The 23,056-nt window shown below is 43.1% G+C and overlaps 1 long non-coding RNA gene across 2 annotated transcripts in view; it reads right to left on the bottom strand.

Moving 5' to 3' along the window:
* The window catches only part of LOC142358817 (uncharacterized), a 107,347-nt gene that overhangs the window by 5,350 nt on the left and 78,941 nt on the right, over positions 1–23,056 (bottom strand). Inside the window, exons 4-5 of one of the 2 annotated variants that reach the window (XR_012761880.1) lie at positions 11,902–11,965; positions 11,068–11,270 (exon numbers count right to left, since the gene is read on the bottom strand). This is a non-coding gene — a long non-coding RNA (uncharacterized LOC142358817). Of the gene's footprint in view, positions 1–11,067; positions 11,271–11,901; positions 11,966–23,056 lie in introns of those variants that run through there. The other variant, XR_012761877.1, reaches the window with a different exon arrangement.

Below are 23,056 nucleotides of genomic sequence, written 5' to 3'. Positions count from 1 at the left end.
TTGAATCACTCTCCAGGAGGGAGGTTGGGATTGCCCCCGAGTCGTGGGGCACTGGCTCCCAGAGGGGCAGGACATTTCACTGCCCACCGCCTGGTCAGGCATGGTGTGAGCACCCAGCTGCGGTTTGTGTCATCGATGGGTGGTTAAGCCTCTCCACAAGTGCCAGAGCTCCCCAGCTCTTGGCTCGTACGAAGCCATTGGAGCTGCAAAGGGTCCTCTTCTGAAATGTTGTTCGGGGGTGCTGCTGTGTGCAATGCTGCAGGGCTTCCTAAATCTTTCTCCAGCCACCATGGTACGTGGCTGAAGTATATCAGATCAGTGGTAGCTGATGAAAACAAGGACTTAACCCTGATTTTTGTAGTACTGTGATGCTGTGGGGTCCCCGGTCTAAGATATCTATGAGAAAAATCCTACAGAATTTAACAGAAAGTAAAATATCTATAGATTTCTGTAGATTTTTATTAACCCTGTAAGATTCAGCTATAGAATGTACAGAACAGCAAAGGAATCATTAAAAGTTAATGCATTTTTGCTTGCTTCTGTTAGGCTTTAGAAATGTTTTGCTTGGCTACTGCCTTTGTTTTTCCAGCAGTTGTGTAGCTGGTGGGTACAGCAGCTTGTGCCCATCTCTTCCTGCAGCACACAGAGGGTCAGGATCGCCAACAGTTCTGTGCGAAGGCAGGTCTATGAAAGCAGAGTGGAGGGGAAAACCTGTCAGGAAGCTGGCATGAGGAAGCGGGACTTTGCCAGTGTTGATGGACAGGCAAGTGAACGTACTGCATGATAACCAAATGCCAGAGAGATGCTCCGGCAGGGGAGTGGAGGAGCTTGCAGGCACCCAGGAGCTGGAGTTGTATCCAGCCCAGCTGTGGAAAAATGCATCAGGAAAATGAAGCCCAAACACTCCAAGCCTCATGATCTGCCCAGAGGAATCCAGCCTGGGTTAATCCATATGCCATCCTGTACCAAATGTAAGAGGGAAGAGTGTGATCATGCAAACCACAAGCAAATATCCTCTCACAGCTTGTGTCTCCTGTGACCCAGGTAGCTCTGTGCTGGACTCCACATCTACCTTAAAATTCATAAAGAGAAAAAAATCCTCAAAAAAGGACCGTAAGAAAAACCCCTTTAAAAAAAGAGCCTGGAACCCCCCCCCTCACTGGACATGCGGAAGTTTTATCATTGCACCTACCGCTGCTGCAGTTTGGAAGTGATGAGTTTATCAACCCCCGCAGCACAGATTAGTTTTGGCCATTTTTTAGCCATTAGTTATGCTGATATTTAATATAGAGAGGATGTTGACCAAGGATTTGAGAAACATGGATTAAATTACTGAGTTTGCGCTGGCCTCCGCGGGGCTGCGTCTGACGGTTTCTGCACCCTGTGCCACCCCACCTCCTCTCGGCGGCACAACCGGGGCCTGTCCGCAGCCCCTCAAATTACCTTTCCTTTCACCTCTGTGTTGTAGTTGGTCATGGTTCAGGGAGAAGACTGTATACTAAGCATGTCTGGTGTCACAAAAGGACATTTGAACCAAATAAAATTTTGGAGAACTGAGCACCTTATTTGATGCTTTTTACCAATGAAATTATTGGTCTAAATAATTTTTCAATTTGCCGAAAGTGATTTACCTTAATTTACCTAAACTTTCAGCCATCTTAAGATGTTCCAGGACTGCATTTTTCATAGCTGATGAGAAATAATAAATGTAAAAAGAAAATGGGATGAATGATTCAACGCAGAGCATTAGAAGCACCTCCAATTTCTGAGAAATAGGTCTTTAGAAATGAAATAAAGAAGAATGAAAGAAAAAACAGGTAATTCTCCTGTATGAGAGCCCTGCTCCAGCTGTTGCTAACTTGTAGGGAAAATTTCAGAGACTTCGTAATTACTCAGTAGTTTTACAGAGAAATACCACTAAAAATATGATAACTGTTGTATTGAAAATATTTTTCAGGTTGGTACTTGGAAATTCTTGGCTGTATATGAAGAAACAATGAAAGAAATAGGAAGGTGATTTAAAGAATAATAGAGGCATGTGCTAAATCATTACCTTCACCCACTGAGCTGTGTGAACCGTATCAGGTTATGGGAAACACAGAATAAGGTCTGTTGCCTTTACTCTGACTTCTTCATTGCCGTCAAATAGACCCACGTCTTTAATTTCATTGTTTAATATTAAAACCTATCTCCATGTCAGTAAGCATGACCTGCTCTTCTGATTTGCTGAGGACCAGTTCACTAAGCAGAACAGAGATGGAGATCCAGCTACATTTAGCTGGTTAAGTTTAGGCATCTCGTGTTTGGCATTTAGCTTTCATTTGGTCAGAATTATCTCACAGGGTGTGCTGTCTTGCTCTACTGAGGCACATGCCAGCATTCACCTTACTTCCATTAACACATCACTCTTAATCAAAGCCGGTGTTCAGACCTCTCTGCATCTTGTCAACTTGCCAATCGTTAATGTTCTATGTAGGAGTATATTTTTGCCCTACTTAGTATGCCAGTTAATTTTGCATGGGTCCTGCGAGACGCTAGTAGGACACATCCCTGCTTTCTGTCTGCTTGCTCAAATCTTCAGGACTGCAGTCCATTCGCACTCCTCTGCGAGACCAAGCACTGGTGGAAGTCTTAGCTTTAAGACAAAAGCAGACTTTTCATGACATTAACACTAGGATTGAGAAAGTAAGTAGTTAATGAAAGACCAGGCTTGACTGTGCCCTTAATCCAATTAAAATTATGTCTAAAATGCTATTGTTATTTTGGCTGAAGTGATTAAGCAGTGCTTGGACTCTTGCATTACGACAATCAATAAATAAATAATGATTAGGATGTGACAGAAAGATCTTAGGTTTATAAACAGTTAAGGCCTACAATCGATTAAGACCTATAAACCCAATTATCTCCAGGACCAGATTTCTTAATTTTCAAAAGACCAGTCCCATGGTTTAAGTTTCTTATCACTTCGTAGCAATGGATGTTAGTTGAACAACAGGAAGATTTTAATTAAAGTCAGAAGCTTATACATGAAGAGATTAAAATAAAGAAGGAAAAATGGGCTGTTTCATGTATTTTATTAGTTTGAAGGATTCTCTTGAAGCATTTCATCCCTTTTTCCTCGGGTCACTGTGTTTCCAGATTTTTCTAAATTGTTTCTTGATTTCTAGTTTTGGAAGCCAATCAGTTTTTTTTGGATACTCTTTTGATTTATATTTGTCAATACACAAAGCCACAGACCCATTGCTGACAACATTTTCCTAAGTTGGAAGTACATTTTAGTAACTGAACTCTACATACCCAATGGCAAAGAAGTTTGTGCAAATTCAGTTTTACTTGACAAGTATAACAAGATTATAACTATATGGAAATTACTTTAATGCACAGAGATTTGGTGGTTTTAGGCAGAAAGCTAATCTGGAGGAAATCTTGTTGGAGTTCAGTGGTGATAAAAAAATTATGTTGTAAAGCACAAGAACATCCATTTGCAGTTTCCCATATGAATTTAACCCTTCAAAGCTTTGGAATTTGCTCTATAGAAATTAGAAGGATTAAGCCTTTTAATACTATTAATTCAGCAAGGATTTCCTTTCATTCTCTGTTCCATGTAGCTCTGTCCCTACCTTGAAGATGCCATAGTACTTTGAGCTTTCAGGTCTTCAGATTTAGCTCTTCAGGTGTATGTCAGAGAGACTACCTTTCTCTCCCTTCATCTCATCTCCCAAAATTTATCATCAGCACCCCTTGCTTAATGGTCAGACTCACTTTTCATGTCAATTGAAGGACATTCCCATGGTTAGGGGTCTGTGGCAGTGCAGTTAGATCTTGGGCTGTGGAAGAGCCGTTGCAGGAAAACTCACTGTCTGTGTTAAGGTGCAGTTACCCCAGTCTAGAGCAGATCTAAGTGATATATGATCCAAATAGAGTGCCAGCTGTTGGCTTGGGTTGGTCTGGGTTTCTTCTAATTTTTCCTTCTCACAGAGTTGATTTTGGTCGCATTTATCCATATAAAAATAGTTACTACCATTGTTTGTCATCAGCAGTTGCTAAAAAAAAAAGTAAGTTCTTTTGCAGAAGACTGCAGATGGGAATGTAAGGTGTGGGAAGAAGATGTGGAGAACTAGAAGAGAACAAGGACAGAGTTGGGAAATGTGAGATAAAGAGTTTGGGAGGGCGAGAGGATGTCAGGACAGTGAGTAGCTGGGAAAAACTGCATGGAGTAAGGCCAGGGAAGAAGAAAATGTGAAACTGGAGGGACGCTTAGCAGGAACAGGAAGAAATACTGTGAGAAGAGAAGACAGTCTCGTGGATGCATTAAGAAGCAGACGTGATTTCCTTTGCATAAAGGAAAATATGTAGATGTGACTCACTGAAGGCACATTTGCAGGTAAATGTGACTCAGATCTGCAATCAAGTGAGTTGATTTTCCCCATGCTAAAGTTCTGCCAGCTGCAGCATCCAAGCATCCTTGACTTTGTCTATAAAGTATTTGAAAGGCATTTCTGAGGCTAGCTGCATTTACCTGCATTGTATCAGGCCAGCAATGTGCAGTGCCTAAGATCTCCATGTGGGCTCAGCCTGCCCTTGTGATCACGTTATGTGAGGCTGTTGGGTGGCTCATGATGTTGGGTGCCCACAGCCTGATTAGTGTTTTGTTCTGCAGCAGGTGGGATTCACAGCAATCCGGATTTGGCTCAGTTTGGAAGTACAGGTCAGTGGAGACCATGCTAGGCTTCACAACTCTCTCAGGGATGGCCAGGTCACATACAGCATAGACAAGGATCCTTCCTTTCCCTTTGCTGACCAGGAGAACACATGATGTCACTGCGTTTCCTCATGTCATACACCAGGCTGAAGGACTGAATTTCATAACATTTTTTGCATTCTTCTGTTATGGAGCCTTATTCTGGAATTTTGCAAGATTCCTTACCCTGGGACATTTCCCTACCATGCAAAGTAAAATGGAGTTCAACCCAGATTTCCTCACTGGGGCAACTGAAATAATTTTAGCCTTGGTTTCACCTGAAATCACTGTAGAAAAAGAATCACCTTCTAACAGTGCTTGAATCCTCTGTTATGGATAGTTAGGACTGGTAGGATACTCCCAGGTTGGACTTTGGGGATGATCTACGTCTGCTGAGGTTATGTAGAGAGAGGTGAGAAAGGCTGACCTCAAACTGGCTGCCTAATACAGACGAGATGCCCAACTACATGGTTAAAATTTGGTGAGATAAAGCTCAGTGCATAATACGCATACACATTTCTTTATGAATTAATTAGAAAGTTTATTTCGGTTTGTGGTAGGAACTGTATTAGGAAAAGATGTGGTTTAGTTCCCTATTGTGGCATCAGAAACAGATAGTCTAACTTATTAATGGAAATTGGTCTTACATTTAAATTTGCGAAAGATTAGATTGGGCCTTTTCCAGAGGTACAGTCGTTTCTTTAAATCTGCTTGGTACTTCTGAATTATCATTTTTGAAGATCAGCCACCTTCCGCCTTCACAATTTCTTTTCTTCCTGAAGGTATAACATGTATTAAATAAACCACATCATTTAGGGAAATATCTCTATATTATTCATATCAGATTGTTTGTGAATAGTAAGTAATTTTTCTACAAAAAGATTAATTGCTTATGGACCAGACTTTTGTAAGAACTTGCATTTCTTTATTCTTATTAGGAGTTCTATAAATAAGAAATGCTTCTTTGTATTGTTATCTGTTGTAGCAAACATGGGCCTCTTCTGAAAGCATTTTTTCCCACTAAGTATTAATTTAACAGACATTCCTCTCTTTTTGTTTTCAGCACCTTTTTTAAGATTTATGAAGGCAAACAACTGGTCCTTTTAGGCTTACTTAATAGTCAGTGGAGAAGAACAGGCACTTTCATGATGAAATTCAATTGCCCTGTTGTGGACATTTAGTTGAAATGAGATAAATCACACCCTGCCAGTGACTGTTTCTCTCCAAGGGAGTGTGTGCTACCAGATCATAGACATTTGGTTATGAGTCCACCCTTGTTTTGAAGATGTGTTACATTCACATACATATATCTATATATATGCTATGTGTGTGTATATACCGGCATATACCATATATATATGTTTTCTCTTAGTTTGAATATATACTGGAATTTTAGTCTTACTACTCCTGAAGTGTAATTTCTTGGTCATCTCCCAGACTTTTGCTTCCTTTTTCTACACAACAATATAGTGAAATCCTTTCTTTTCTTGGTGAGATGAAAAGCTCTCTTTTCATATGTCTTTGTGGAGGACCAGAAGTCACCCCAGGGCAGGGGGAGTGGAAAGTAGAGCAGGGAAGCTGCACAGTTGTGAAGCTGTGACCAGCACTGACTAGTGCCAGAGTTTGAGGGCTTTACTCAAGGCTTCCTATGGGCAGAGGGGAGACGAAAGTCCCTCAGGCTCAGAAAAACCAACAGCAGAATCAAGCACTTGGATTTTTTTCTTAAATGTACAAAGGACCTTCCATCCGAAAAGATGCCAGTATGTTTCTGAGCTGGTATGTCCTACCAAGAGTGCATGCTTGAAGTGAGATTTCAAATCAGTTTTGTCTTCTATCCTTAGCTTCTTAAGCAAGATTTGAAGTACTCAGCTGATGCTAGCTGCTTCTGAATTACTTTCAGACTCTTATGACTGGTACTGGATTTGGGCTATTCGCTGTTTATAAGTCGACAAATACTTGGTTCACTTTTTTGGGGGGATGTATGTTGTGTCTGTAGGTAAAGGGCAGGTGTCCAAGGGCACAGCATCTCCTCTCTGCTCAGGCTAGTTCATTCAGAGATGTAAGGAGAAGGGAAGCCAGAGTAGGTATTTGTTTTCATTATGGAGAAATCCATTACCCAGGCAATTAAATTAAATGCCTTGGCATGCTAATGAATCTTTTTTTCCCCTTCATTTTTTAAGATATTCTTCCTCTTTTTTCTCAGGTGTCCAAATGTGCAAATAATTAGTCTCCTCTGCTGAGGTTCATTAACCATTACTGGGCCGTAAATTGAGATTCAAGACCATGACTTCCTCAAGTCGGAGCAGGCTGAGTCATTAAAAAACGACTGAGTACACAATGTGGTGGGATGTAGCTTTCTGATCCTGTCACAGATAAGGACTCTTTTATAGCACTCATTAATGGCTCATGTTTATCTTTGATATCTGGAGGGTCTGTGGCTGTTTTGGTTACTGTTCCAAATATTATCAGTTGTGAGTGCTTACCTTCTGCTTGTTTAGCATCTTACTGAAATATCCTATATTCCTGGAAAGGAGACAAGCCTGGAGGACTGGAGTCTCTTCTCCATTGTTAAAAGCAGCTAATCCAGAAAGCCTCTGGTGGTGATCTTTCACTGCATCAGAAGCAGAAACTCTGCAACGAGTTCAACCTTTCCAGACAAGCACAAAACCAGGAAAAAGGTCTGCCGCATGCATGTCCCTAGATGCTTTTGCAGCACCCAAGCAGTCACTCGCTGGTGCTGTCTGCTTTTGCATTGAAATTAGTGGTTGTCCTCAGCAATAAATTTACAGATCCACCAAGCTTCGTGCACTGTACATGAGATTATCTGGCCGCCCCCACTCACCTTCTCTGTCATATTTCCATCTCACGTACTATGAGTGATGTCTTGCAACATCTCACTCTCTGTACCTATTTGCCACACACATCAGATCAGCATGTGTGTGATCTCCTATCGCTTCTATCCAGCACGTGACATTGTAGGGCCAGAGAGGCAATGCGGTAGCAAAGCCTGGAAGGAGTCTGTCTGGAAAAGCACCCTGAAGTTATGGAAAAGTAAATTTATACTTTTAAGCTCATTTACACAAATCAGGTTCTTCAGAGAAGGAAATTGCTATTGTAGAAATTTTCTTTGGCTTTTGTAAATAATGTGTTGTTGTCTAAAACACCCTTTTTTCTTTTTTTATTAGACTCTATGTGCTTTACACCTCTGTTTCCCTACCATCTGGAACACCAAGCCCCTGTTCACCTTCCCTTTGCTTATAAGCAGCCAGGTAATCAAAAAGAGGCGATAAAACCACAGAGAAATGGAAACTGTCCAGAAGAGAGAAAACCATAGGTTAGCGAAGGGAGCTGAAGAGACCAGGGAAAAGGAAAGTTGGAGGTAATCTTCTATATCCCCCTACTAAGTCCTTGAATCCTTAGTTCCTCATCTGTTTGGGGTAAGAGATGTAAAGTTGGTAACCTCATCAAACCCGACTGCTAGCAAGAAGTAACAGGGACAAGCAGACATCTCTCTGTGCCTTTAAGCCTCTAGGGTGAAAGGATGCATGGACGATCAGATGAAAAAAAACGTTAAATTTCTAAAAATGCCTTCCAGTAACTCTTGAGCCTCTCAGCTAACAAGAACAAGAGAAGGGACCTGAAAGGAGATTGAAACTGCTTCTGAAGAAACCATTATGGAAATGGAAATGCTCAGTGACTCCTCAGATATCACGCAGAATAACAGCTACTCCTTCTGACACCACCACAGCCATCCCAGCCCATTCATGCCACATATTTTCTGCCCTGCCCAGGCATCCTTTTACCTTGGGAGTTGGAAGTCTTAGTATGACACTGTGTTAAGGTATGAAGGCAGAAGCCCTTTGCACAGAAGCCTGAGGAACACAGAAACTTTGACTCAAGGAGCTGGTCTGACACCTGCGGAAAAATTTGGAGGAGTAAGAGCAAGCAAAATTTGGGGGAAAAATTCCTTCTTAGAAGTGGTCAGTGAGCTGTGAGTTAGACAGGGAACATCCTCCAAAGCCACACACCTCGCTTGTCCAGCTGCTTGTGCTCATCGCTGCGCTGAGGATGAGACATGAGTTCAGTTTTCCCCTGTGCTCCCGGCTCCTTTGAGCTGCAGGGACTGGGAGGAAAGAAAAGCGTTCAGCCTGTCCTGCAAAATGAGCCGCGTGGCAAAAGCAGATGTTTTGAAGGGGCTGTTCTGATGTCACTCAATTCCTCCCATGAAGTCACTGCTTAATGCTTGTTGCTATAACAACCTGTGAAGTCTTTTTTGCTATTACTCATGCAACACAAATGCCTACAGGTGTGTCACTGTTGTGAAGTTCACCTTTAAAATGTTCATTTAAAAATATCTCTCCTATGCAATACCTCACTGGGACAAAGCACACAGCTTTACAGGAATATTATTTCTGAAGAAAAGCCAGCTCCAACTCATCCTGTGCTGTCTGAAGAAAAAAACAAGTAAACTAGAGGAAAGAGCATTCTTTGAGTGAACCAGCATTTTAGCTGAATATTTTTCTCTTGTATATTCAGTATTTCCAAAAGCTTTTTCACGAGCTCATTTTAACCTCTTAGTTTCTGTTTTCAACAGTCTCATTCTGTGCAGAGGAGTTCAAACAAAGCACCTTTGACTATTGTGGTCAAGCCTGCAGCTTTCTATATCTGTGTTTTTTTCAGGAACAGTGACAAAAAAAACAAGTGCCCTAAAGAACAGTGTTTATCATTTTTTCTGGGTGCTATTAAGCTCATATGAAATACCTGTCTCTTTGCCTATGGTAAAGACTAGTAGGAAAGATTCTGGTACAACAGGTCATATTATGGAAGGGAAATCCCTTTCAGCGGTGTTTGAAATACCAGTGCTCATTCTGGACTAACAATTAACACCATGGAAGAAATGAATGACAGTAAGCCAGACAGATTTAACCATCTTCTTGGAAATACTTTCAAACATACCGGGGTGTAAACAAGCTCAGTGAAATATTTACGGTCCTGTGTTTGTCTCTTACTGTGGTGGAATAGACAGTTTGAGGGGACCCCATGACCATGATCAACCTCAGCATTTGGCACTCACATCCTGCTCCTTTCCCAGTCACATGCTCTGACAGCAAACACTGCATAGATTGGTAACAAAAACCTAAAAGAAATGATGCCAACAAGCAGGAGTAAGTCACTCGAAAATACCCCTCTCTCTCCATTGGCTGCAGGAGAACCCTATGGTGACAAGTCTCTGGTTTTGGGGCCAGCTGGAAGGGTGCAAAGCTAGACAGGATTGTCCTGGCCTTGGTGGTTTCTATCTGTGGTGTGGGAGCAGCTACGGCTGTCCTGCATTTGGGGCGTTATCCTTTAATGGTTGCAATATATATTGCCTGAGTGTCAGAAGTCTGAAGGATGAGCACTATAAAGTAACCACTTTCATGAAATATGCACAAGCTTTCAGATACAGTATTTTTTAAGGAATCATTTATTATTTTGGCTTAAATCTTTCTCTTTTTCTTTTCTTTTTTCCCAAAATTTAAAATATACAGTTTTCAAAGCTTTCGGAGATCAAGCTGATTTTATTTTACTTCACTTTTCTCTAAAGAGGAGTGATGAAGTGCTGGTAAAGTGGCATCAGTTTGTCCCAGTGAAGCTCTGTACGTATGTGAAATTCACTTGTATTGCACTGGGACTCCACTCTCCGCTAGCATCTGTGGCTGTGCAGATGACCTCTTGTTTTGGTTTGGCCTGGATAAATGCCAGGTGCCCACCAAAACCGCTCTATCACTCCCCTTCCTCAACTGGACAGGGGAGAGGAAATATGATGAAAGGCTCAAGGGTCGAGATAAGGACAGGGAGAGATCTCTCACCAGTGACTGTCACGGATAAAACAGACTGAACATGGGGAGAAAAGGGAGTTAAACTCATCACCAATCAAATCAGAGTAGGATAGTGAGAAATAAATCCAGATCTTCAAACACCGTCCCCCCACCCCTCCCTTCTTCCCGGGCTCAGCTTCACTCCCGTTTCTCTCCCTCCTCCCCCTGAGAGCGGCACAGGGTGTCGGGGAATGGGGGTTGTGGTCAGTTCATCACACGTTGTCTCTGCCGCTCCTTGTCCCTCAGGGGGAGGACTCCTCACACTCTTCCCCAGCTCCAGCATGAAGTCCCTCTCACAGGAGACAGTTGTCCACAAACTTCTCCAACTTGAGTCCTTCCCACGGGCTGCAGCTCTTCATGAACTGCCCCAGCGTGGGTCCTTCCCACGGGGTGCAGTCCTTCAGGAACAGGCTGCTCCAGCGTGGGTCCCCACGGGGTCACAAGCCCTGACAGCAAACCTGCTCCGGCGTGTGCTCCTCTCTCCATGGGTCTGCAGGTCCTGGCAGGAGCCTGCTCCAGTGCGAGCTCCCCACGGGGTCACAGCTTCCTTCAGGCATCCACCTGCTCCAGCATGGGGTCCCTTTCACAGGCTACAGGTGGAGATCTGCTCCACCGTGGACCTCCATGGGCTGCAGGGGCACAGCCTGCCTCAGCATGGTCTTCATCATGAGCTGCAAGGGAAGGTTCTCTGCTCTGGCATTTTGGGCACCTCCTCCCCCCTCCTTCTTCACTGACCTTGGTGTCTGCAGAGTTGTTTCTCTCACAATAGTCTCACTCCTCTCTCTCAACTGCCGTCTCACCGCAGTTTTTTGCTTCCCTGTGTTATCCCTTTCTTCCCTATGTTATCCCAGAGTCACTACCACTGTCGCTGGTTGGCTTGGCCTTGGCCAGCGGCGGGTCCGTCTTGAGAGCTGACTGGCACTGGCTTTATCAGACATGGGGGAAGTTTCTGGCAGCTTCTCACAGAAGCCACCCCTGTAGCCCCCCGCTACTAAAACCTTGCCACGCAATCCCATAACACTGCTCTGGTGACAGCCATACCTGGCAGGGGACAACTGACCCACAGGCAGCCCCTGTGTCCCAGCGCAGAGCACAGGGGTCTGCCTGGAGCTTTTTATGGGGTGATGTTCAGGTGAACACTGCCTCCAGCATCATTTGCTATTATGTCTCCAGCAACAGATTTGGCTCATGTCTTAACAAATATAAGTGTGCTGAACTCTCCACACAGGTTCTGGGAAGCATCATAAACAATGGAATTTATAACCTAGCTCTTCTGTCTCTCAGAAAAAAAAGTTTTCTCACCTCTGGATTTCATGGAAGCAGCTTTTGAAGTGGTACCCAAATTTCTGTTGTGTGAGGTTCATGCCTGGAAAAGAAATAAAAGTAAGGAGAAGAGGTACTTAAAGACAAGTCTTGTTTCAGAGGGGTAAAACTTCCATTAATGGCTTCATTCTTCCAGTTTTCAGTCAGACAATCTTACTTTACAGTTTAAAGATGGTGCTCCAATCAGGGACTTAGAAACTACGAATCCTTTCTTTTTTTTGTTACAGACAGATATTTCAGAAAAAGGGCCATGAAATCAGTCTAGAGAAACATATTCAACAAATGGAAATATCAAACAAATGCACAAAATATTCTCTTGTCTCAATTACAGAGTTCAGCTTGCGTCCCCATGCAGTTGTAGTCATGTAACACTAGTTTAGCTACAGGATTCATGAGTCAGTGTTTCTACTGTCAGGTTGCTAAATGTGGGCTGACAGCATTTAGCTTGGCCAGTAAAATTTCACAACATCCGGAATAAATGGTTGCTGAAATTTTCTCAGTCCTAGTTCAAGATCAGGGAAAGAAGCTGTGGGACTGCTGGTATTGCCTGATTGCCACTTCTGAGATAGTGACTTTTTAAATTCTTGCTTCCATGTCACTGTCACTTGAGTACACTGTTCTTGCTCTCCTCCATTTCTCTTCAGTTACATGATCTGACCTCAGTATTTCGAAACTATTGTTTTTAGCACTGTAACTTGCTTGGGAACCAGGGAGGATGGTGAGATTTGAATGGCAAGGGAGGAGAAGCAAAGTGTTCGTACTCAAGAACCCAAAGCAATACACATCAGTGATCTGAGCACAAAAATGATTGTCTGAGCTGGGCAAATCTGGGCGCACATTTTAGCCAAATACTTCCCCGCAGGTTGTACATCCCGCCCCAAAACTGGCCCCTACACCTCTGGCTTTCATTGACTCACTGAGTAGTCAGGGATTTGCAGTACTTCTTTGCTACTATGTTAGGAGGCAGCAGGAGGCTGCAAAATGCTGCAGTGGTCCCATTGCATCTTTGAAGCATTTTGCATCATTCTGGACTTGAGAGCTCACAGAGATATTAGGAGACTTCATGAACAGGGATTTTATTAAGTTAGGAGAGAGGAGGAAGGAGAGTGGATCCCAGCTGATGGCACAGCCCTGGCTATGTTGGCTTTGTGGGGTGGGCGGCAGGGGGGCTACAGAGAAATCAGGAGCCTTGCTTCACTGCCAGAGGGACATATGACAGGGAGGAAAGGAGCTGGTAAATGAGGATGCTGAGAAACTTCAAGGATAATGTCAGCCTCTGTTGTGGAGCTGATACAGGCTTACTACATTTTCAGTACACTTCAGTTCTAAAAATGAGGCAGATCTGTGTGGCATGAACCTGGAGCATTTAGAAGGGTGATGGTCAACCTCGTTCTGTGGTCCAAAGTGTATTCCCTGTTTTGGTGCATGAGAAGACTGTCAGAAGAGCCCTTAATTTGCAGGTGAATGTTAAAAGCTGTCTGTAGGGAAGGAGTGTCTGGGGAACAGTGTCCCTGGGTGATGGCTCTGTGTGCACCAAGCAGGCACATGTCCAGGGGCTGGCTGCAGCAGCCAGGCTTCTTGCTTAGGGCATCTCACTGGCTTTCTATGAATTACCAGGCAGCTTCTCCTTCTACAACAGATATCAAATTCTGCCCGAATCAGCTATGCATTACCTGAAACTCTAGTAAATTCAGCACTATCTTTGGGGCTTATTTCCATGACGTTTGGGTACCAGTACCTCTGTGAAACCTGAACTTCATGGTTTGGGAACACCCTCCACAAACACTCTTTTCTTTTCTGCTTGTAGGTCAGTCCTCACCAAGAAACACTGAAAGGAGCATGATGCCTCATCTCCAAGTATGTCCTTGTTAGACTATGAGCATATTACTGCTTTCTCTCTGAGTTCCCTTCCATGTATTTACAAGCATTGCTCCTCATTTGACGAATTTCTCAATTTGCTGTTCTCAGATTGTCAAAACAGGTTGTGACTCTCACAAATATATTGCAAGTAATTGCCAGATATTTTTTATGTGCTGTATTTGAGCTGCATCTTAATCATAGAAGATCATTGTGAAATTGTGATTAAACTTTATTTCGTAGTTTTAAAAAAGCCCTGCTTGGACTGGAAGCAGAAATCATGTGGTAGGTTATAGTTTACATTAACTTTCCCATTCCCATTCATATTAACAAGTACACTCAATAGTCTGTAATATTGAAATCATGAAAGCATAGAAACATTTAAGTTAGAAAACACCTTTAAGATCATCAAGTGCATCCATAAACCTAACCCTGCCAACTCCAGCACTAAGCCATGTCCTTAAGTGCCACATCTACCCGTCTTTTAAATAGCTCCAGGGATGGTGACTCAACAACTTCGCTGGGCAGCCTGTTCCAGTGCTTGACAGCCTTTTCAGTGTAGAAATTTTACCTAATGTCCAACGTGAACCTCCCCAACTGCAACTTATAAAATATTAAAAAATATAATAATTTTTATGATAATCTACCCGTCTTTTAAATAGCTCCAGGGATGGTGACTCAACAACTTCACTGGGCAGCCTGTTCCAGTGCTTGACAGCCTTTTCAGTGTAGAAATTTTACCTAATGTCCAACGTGAACCTCCCCAACTGCAACTTATAAAATATTAAAAAATATAATAATTTTTATGATAATCTGTGTCATATTGCTACAATGTGCTATCAGGTGACTTAGAACGTTAACAGGCCTCTAACGTGTATTATTTCTCCTGGACAGTGTGTGTTATGCATGAATATTTCATCAAAAAAGGGTGTCATGGTTAAACACACAAACATGCATTTGATGATTTGTTTTGGGATTTGCTGCATGGTAAAACTGTGATAAAAAGTAATCAGATTTGTATTGCTTGCTATGAAAGACATATTGATAGTTCTGATTTTACCTACAAAGGATGTTTCTTTCACAGTAAATGTCATGTACCCAGGAATAAATGCATGATAACAACTCTTGAAAACCAGAGGCAAAATTTGACGCTCCCAAGTCAGTAAGGATTCAGCCATGGATGTCACCAAGAGGAAGCACAGACTATAGGTTAGCGTGCTGCTAGGGATTTTGGAGGCAAAACTGAGAAGTGCTGGTACTTCAAGTAGAGAACCAGATCCAGCTCCTCATGTGCACACAACTACTTGGTTTCTTCCAGGTGGGGTGACTCTGACAGCCTAAAAGGACTTGATGCTGTTTTACATAATCTGTTTGAAATTAATCTCTCACACACAGAATCACACAGAATGTTCGGGGTTGGAAGGGACCTCTGCGGGTTGTCTAGTCCAACCCCCCTGCCGAAGCAGGGTCACCTGCAGCAGGCTGCACAGGACCGCGTCCAGGCGGGTCTTGAATATCTCCAGAGAAGGAGAATCCACAGTCTCCCTGGGCAACCTGTTCCAGTGCTCCGTCATCCTCAGAGGGAAGAAGTTCTTCCTCATATTCAGATGGAACTTCCTATGCCTCAGTTTGTGCCCATTGCCCCTTGTCCTGTCGCTGGGTACCGCTGAAAAGAGTCTGGCCCCATCCTCCTGACACCCACCCTTCAGATATTTATAAATGTTTATTAGGTCCCCTCGCAGCCTTCTCTTCTTGAGGCTGAATAGGCTCAGCTCCCTCAGCCTTTCCTCATAGAACAGATGTTCCAGTCCCCTCACCATCCTTGTAGCCCTCTGCTGGACTCTCTCTAGTAGCTCTTCATCTTTCCTGAACTGGGGAGCCCAGAACTGGACAGAGTACTCCCGATGGGGCCTCACTAGGGCAGTGTAGAGGGGAAGGAGAACCTCCCTCGACCTGCTGGCCACACTCCTCCTAATGCATCCCAGGATGCCATTGGGCTGCTTGGCAGCCAGGGCACGCTGCTGGCTCATGGTTAACCTGTCATCCACCAGAACACCCAGGTGCCTCTCCGCAGAGCTTCTCTGCAGCAGGTCCACCCTGAACCTGTACTGGTGCATGGGGTTGTTTCTCCTCAGGTGCAGGATCCTGCACTTGCCCTTGTTGAACCTCATCAGGTTCCTCTCTGCCCAACTTTCCAGCCTGTCGAGGTCTCACTGAATGGCAGCACAGCCTGCTAGTGTATCCACCACTCCTCCCAGTTTTGTGTCATCAGCAAACTTGCTGAGGGTACATTCTAACTCTTCATCCAGGTCATTGATGAAGAAGTTGAACAAGACTGGCACAAGTCTTGGACAAGATGGGCACAAACTGAGGCACAGGAAGTTCCGTCTGAACATGAGGAAGAACTTCTTCCCTCTGAGGGTGACGGAGCCCTGGAACAGGCTGCCCAGGGAGGTTGTGGAGTCTCCTTCTCTGGAGATATTCAAGACCCGCCTGGACAAGATCCTGTGCAGCCTACTGTAGGTGACCCTGCTTCAGCAGGGGGGTTGGACTAGATGACCCACAGAGGTCCCTTCCAACCCCTACTATTCTGTGATTCTGTGATTCTATGAAGACTGGGCCGAGTACTGACCCCTGGGGGACACCACTATTTACCAGCCTCCAACTAGACTCAGTGCCACTGATGACAACCTTCTGAGTTCTGCCATTCAGCCAGTTCTCAATCTGCTTCACCGACCACTCATCCAGCCCACACTTCCTGAACTTCCCTAGGTGGATGTTATGGGAGACAGTGTCGAAAGCCTTGCTGAAGTCGAGGTAGACAACATCCACAGCTCTCCCCTCATCTACCCAGCCAGTCACACCATTGTAGAAAGCTATCAGATTGGTCAGGCATGACTTTGCCTTGGTGAATCCATGCTGACTACTCCTGATAACTTTCTTTTCCTCTGCTTGCTTGATGATGACCTCCAGGATGAGCTGCTCCATTACCTTTCCTTGGGTGGAGGTGAGGCTGACCGGCCTGTAGTTCCCTGGGTCCTCCTTCTTGCCCTTTTTGAAGATTGGAGTGGCAATGGCCTTTCTCCAGTCCTCAGGCACCTCTCTTGTCCTCCAGGACCTTTCAAAGATGATGGAGAGTGGCTCAGCAATGACATCCGCCAGCTCCCTCAGCACTCGTGGGTGCATTCCATTGGGGCCCATGGATTTGTGGACGTCCAGATCACTTAAGCGATCCCTCACACAGTCCTCCTCGACCAAGGGAAAGTCATCCTCTCTGTAGGCTCTCTAAACTTTCTCGTCTTCAGATCAAAACATTGACAAATTTCCCAACCCACAAATGTTTCTTCTTCATCGCCAATTAACTTTCTTTGGCCCATGATACCGTGTTGTTAGTGTTCACTAAATACTCTACCAAATGGAGTTGTCCCAGAGGCAGGCAGCCTGTGGAGATGCTGCCCAGTGCCTAACTGGTACGAGAAAAGTTCCCTTTTGCAGGAACCTGCCTTTTGGTGGGCTGGTACCATTTCAAGCCATTGACTACACTCAGAAAGTATCCAAATGGCTGTGCTCTGACTAGTCTTGAGTTACGTGTACACAGTCATTGTGAAAGAATTTTTGCAGTGGTTGGAGGGTATCTGTAGAATACAGACACTTTTGCCCACTGATCACTAGCTCTATCATAAGTCCTTCTTTTCTATAGATCCCTACATTGTACATTAGAATATAGTAGCTTTCTACAGTTTTTTTTAGAAAACATATTTTAATAATTATGCTTCTCCTTGAGAATTTAAAGTAACTTGAAAATCTCTAAACTGGGATCCTAGGCATTTTTTTCAAGAGATAGCGTTCAATTCCCAGGGCTGCTACAACTATTCCTCCTTCCACAGTCTGTATAATGTCTTTCTCTTCTCTAAAGGAAAGGTGTTCCTGTTTTCCTCCTACACAGCAAGGTTCATTTTTCCACAATGTGTGATCACCCTGGCTGATGAATTTTCTCTAGCCCTTTAGACATATTAACCCACAGATACATTCCTCTCTGTGCTGGTGGCCAATGTTACTAGCCTCTAAGGCAATCCTTGCTCACTGATGAAAAACCACTCTAATCCCTGAATTTTGAGGGGAATTAAAGGTAATCAAAGAATGTGTCTGGCAAGCACATAACATACTGCTGGTGTGGTCAATCAAATTATCAAATTCCTCTAAGAGTAATCAACTGTCTTTAACAGATACAAGAAATCTTGTTGTATTATGAGAAAGGGTAACAATCCCAATTAACACAACTGTAAACAAAGTCACTAAAGAAAAGTAAAAAAACATAGTATGTTTTTGCTTCATGTTATGAATGTTTCATATGGTTGGGAACAACTAACAACCTTCACTCTCTTAGGCTTGATGTCCCTGGTGAGTTGTTAAAGTTACCCATCTGTGCTTCTGTTTTGCTGGAGCTGCTCTGCCTTGCCAAGCTCACCTCCTGGTCCTTCTCCAGTGGAAGTCAGTCTTATGAAGGGAGACAGGAGAGCCCTTTTCAGCTGGTCGTCTTATACACTTGCCCATGCCTGAGAGTTTTTGAATCAGGTTTCTTCCTTTCTCCTCGGTTCCTTGCACTGGAGTTTTCTCATCTCTTTCTATAAAGCCTTAATGATTTGAGGCAAGAGCCTATTGGGTGCTATGAATTAAGCATTCTGGGTTTTTCTGGAGGTGGATATATCACAACAGATGCAAGACTTCTTTCAAACTATCTAAATTATGCACTGAAAGCAGTATTCACTATATAAAATATTCATTATACATGGATCTTGCCAAGCTCATATTTTCTACTTTATTATACCCTCTTCTTAGAGATAGCATGTGACATAGCAACAATTTAAAATTTGACACTTAGACCACTTTCTAAGTTACTCTTTCCCTCTCTGTTTCTTTCCTTTATATCCAAAGGAACAGACAAGAAACATTGAAATAGGTAGACTAAGATAATCAGTTTCTAGGGAAGACTCCAGTAACTACTAAGCCCTGAAGCCTTCAGACAAAGCTAAATCACAGAAATATAGTTCACACAGTTCAAAAAGCCCATCAGCCCTTTCTTTCTAAGAATCCTTAAGGTACATCTCTCAAGAAATACAAGATCATTTGTCTGACATCATCTTTGCATCTCCATTGAAAGCATGACAATACTAAACAAGTTCTCAGGTGTCATAAATGCTATGACATTTGGACAGGAAGTTGCCTTTCGGTGTTATGAAGGAGAGTGCTAAAAATACTATTTAGCTTCTTTTAATATTCCCTTCTTTCTCTTTTCTTCCTGCTTTTCCTTTGTAATCTGTACAATTGGCATCTGGATTGCTTCCAGAGTGTGAAAACTAAGTAAATGGATGACCTGAGTTTATCAGTGAAAGAAATGTTTTACCACAAGGTTTGGATTTCCAGAAGAAGAAATTATCTGTTGCATCCAAAAGTAAATATTCACTAAGGAGCTGCCTTGCACAGTGCTTTCTTCTGGATTTGGGAGAGATTCACTTGCTGTGAATCATAGGATCATTCAGGTTGGAAAAGACCTCAGGAGGTCTCTAGTCCAGCCTCCTGCTTAACGCAAAATCAGCTACAACATCAGACAAGATTGATCAGGGTTTTAGTCAGTCAGGACTTTCTGAGAGTTTCCTTTTTCATGTTACATAGTGGTGTTGTTCTTCTCAAATATTGTATTCTAGCTGTTTGGAATAGAACAACCTGTAGTCCTAGTTTGTTATAGACTCCCTTTGCAGCATAAATGTCAGCTTGCACAAGTGCTCTGGGCATTGCTGGCGGTTCAGGGTGGCAGCCTGAAAGTTCAAACAGAACACCTCAGTTAAAGTTAAGTGATTACCATTGTAATAGTCAAAGGATGCAGGGAAGTAATGATTGTAAGTACAGTTAACACCTATATTTAACACCTTATTAGACCAAATAAAACAGCTGAATAAAGGGATCAAAGTTTTTAGTTGAGTCTCTTTGTCATCTTCACTTGAGAAGCACGAAAGAAAAAAACTTTTAAAACAGCATACTTAATATTTTGTTAATAGAAGAGCGTGGACTAAAGGAGCAAGGAGAGCATAATTTCCCTTGGCAGTGGAAAAGTGCTTTGAAATCCTACATCGAAGATACTGGAGAATGTAGGTTCCCTGCAGGATTTCTCAAACATCTTCGGTGTTTTAATCTCCTTTAACTCTGAGTAGCCCCACTGATTCTTCTGTAGAAAGATGAATACTAAAACACAGTGAAGTCAACAAGACATTGGGAAACCTTAGAGGGCTGGAAACAGTGAAGTGATGCCAGAGAAGAAATGGAATTCGATGATCTGTTTCCAATTTTGTATTTAATTTATTTAGAGTTTAATAAATCAAGGCTGTGTCAATCGGGAGAAAGAACATGAAATGACATCAAATTATACACAGTCAGGTCAAACTTATATATAAATACAAGAAGCTTCAAGTTGCAGTAACCCTACTCTTTTGCAGAATATGCAGATCTACTGCCTTCAAGTTGAAAACAAAGGTAAAACTATGAGAAGGATGAAAATTTTTAGTACTGAAGGTGGCCATTGTAAGCTGCTAGCAGAGAACACAAAGTTCTTCACACTCTTCAGTCTTTGATTTAGAAGAACATCCCTCTTGCATGTATGTTATAGAGCAACCACAAGCTTGAGTGTATGAAGAAATTATTAGATGGAGTTCTGTTTTCATCTAGGACCGTTCTAGCCTAGTAACTATCACAGGGGACTATGACAATGATAATTGTCCTGTGAAAGACTCATTCAAGCTTAATATCCACTCAATCAACACTGAAGTATACCTGTTGTGAAAATGCCAGCATAACCCATTACTACTGAGTGTATTGACAGGGAGGTCTCGCCTTAGGGGCAGTGAGGGCTGGCTGTTCCATGGGGACAGACAAGCATGATCCATTGCAAACACTGCCCTGGCCCACAGGCACACTTCCACAGGAGCTGATAATGGGGTCCAGCAGCCCCTGACATGGCAAACAATCAACCAGGGCCAGGATCCGTCCAAGGGTGTCATGAATCCTAATTTAGGATCCCTTAAAGAACCACTGTCAAAAGGTATTTACAAAAGTGGTTTTAATATGATGTTGTAAAAGTGCAACTTATCAAAGTTCAATAGCAAGGTTCACTCATGTTAATTACTACATGGAGGAAACATACAAAGGAAAATTGAGTTACACTTGAGTTAGATTGATTCACAGAGAGACCAGAGACAGCAAGGGTAAGGAAGACCCTCCCATTGAGTCACGAGGTTCAGAATGGATCCCCTTGCTTTCTAAACTCCTTCTCAGAGACGAGTCTAGGTGCGGCTGGATCCAGACTTAGCCCCAGACTTGATCAACTGTTTAAGTCTAAAGGTTTATATATGAATGTTTCATTAGCATCAATCCAGCATGCAATCAAAGATACCAAGGCAAAACCAAAGTTATCATACTACAGGGTTATGTGCAATACTGGTCACTTACCAAAGATCTGCTGTTGGTGAAGGATCTCTCCGCCTCCAGGAGCAACCTTGAGGGGTGTTGCAGCTCAAGGGGAGATCACTACCATGCAGCCACGTTGCCTGGCAGGGAGAGCTCAAAGAAGGCTCACTTAGGCTGTCATATTTACAGAATAAAGTGGTTGGCTTGTAGTCAAATTACATGCGCTGGGAAAGGTATACATAAGACTCCTTGTACCCACAAATTTTCTGTTCCTTGATAAATGAGTCTTGGAAAAGCCACCCGCTATTCAGGAATTAATCGTGTGATCACGTTCCAAGCTCATGTGCATTGATGCTCACTGTGTCACTCTGCTCCTTTGCGGGTTTTCAGAGAACAGATTGAAACTAGAGGAGCTCTTGGCCTGGCTACAGCTCAGGCCCTTGCCTTCTCCAGAGCCTGCACCAAACCACTACCAGTCTGGTCAAGGGGTCAAGCGCATCCGTCACGAAGGGCTCCAGCCAGAAGCAGAAGGAAACTGGGCCAGAGATGGGGCTGGGAAGAGGCTGCAATATGGTTCAAAAGCCCATCCATACAGGTAAACCTACAACATCACTGAGGCAGGGGTCGACAGCTGAAATGGGGATAATTAGGTGTCAAGTGCAATAGGAATTTTTTGCAGTTGAGCAAGGAGGACAAACACATCTTTATATCACAACAGTTAAGTGTTCGTTTTTGTCGGGTGTTCTTCCAATATCAAACAGCCCTTGTAAATAAACTACTGATATTGGGCTTTCATCATAAGGTCATTGCTTAATCCTATGTAGGCAGTGACAAATGACAAGCTGTTTCTGACTCAACCATTTCTGTCGCACTCTCTCATTATATGCATTTGGAATAAAACTGCTCTGTACCCTGCTGAGTAACCTTTACAAGGCATGCTGCGTGTTGGGTAGGGTTCAAGGAAAGGCAGAGCAATTCCGACTTTGCATGAACAGAAGCCAACTTATAACTGGATTGAATTTCCACAGTAAAGCTAATAATTTTGTTACTAAAATGCAAATAATTACTATTATAATTGTTTTCCAGCATCCGCAGGTGTGCTGGCTGCCTCTCAGCCTAAGTGAAAGGACCAGGACTCCTGATTTTAAAAGCTCACAATGTTCCTGCTTCTGCAAAGTTCACTGAAAGCCAGTGGGAATAATTTCCATAGGTGCATAAGACTCCTTATGAAAGGTCACAAACTTTATGTTCACTCCAGTGTCTGGGAAAATGTATTAAAGGTTAGAATTAAGTTACCAGGTGAAGAACATACTTGGTCTCTGTGAATGAGTTGGAATTTAATGCAGCCCTCCTGTGTCCCATATGAGCATGAAATGATCGTACTGGTTCAGAGCAAATCTCCACCTAGCCCAAAAGTGCCTGTAAGCAGATACCTAGGGAAGCATAAAAGCAGGAGAAGTCTGTGTGATATTTCTTCCTGCTACCTTATCCCACCTCCACCAGTTTAAGCTCAAAGGATTTCTCCTGCCTGACATGTGTTGTCTGTTGGAATTCCCAATTTTCCACTTGAAACCATTGTTTTCCTGATATTTCCTTTCATTTTCTTTGCTTTTTTGACTTCTACCAAACACTGAGCTGATGGTTTTAGGGAAGTAGCTGCCTTTTCCCAAGGCCTCGCTCCTGACAGTTGTGCTTGGCTCAGAAGCCAGAGTTTTATGTGTGAATCATTTGCCATCATGTACATCTTTTTACATTTATCTACATTATACTTCATCTGGTATCTTACCACCTTGTCACTCATTTTAATGAGTTTTTTCCT

The sequence above is a fragment of the Opisthocomus hoazin genome, chromosome 2, assembly GCF_030867145.1.
Source record: "Opisthocomus hoazin isolate bOpiHoa1 chromosome 2, bOpiHoa1.hap1, whole genome shotgun sequence".
In the NCBI taxonomy this organism is placed as follows: Eukaryota; Metazoa; Chordata; class Aves; order Opisthocomiformes; family Opisthocomidae; genus Opisthocomus; species Opisthocomus hoazin.
The sequence above is the reverse complement of the archived record's forward strand: the minus strand, read 5'-3'. Positions and strand labels throughout refer to the sequence as shown.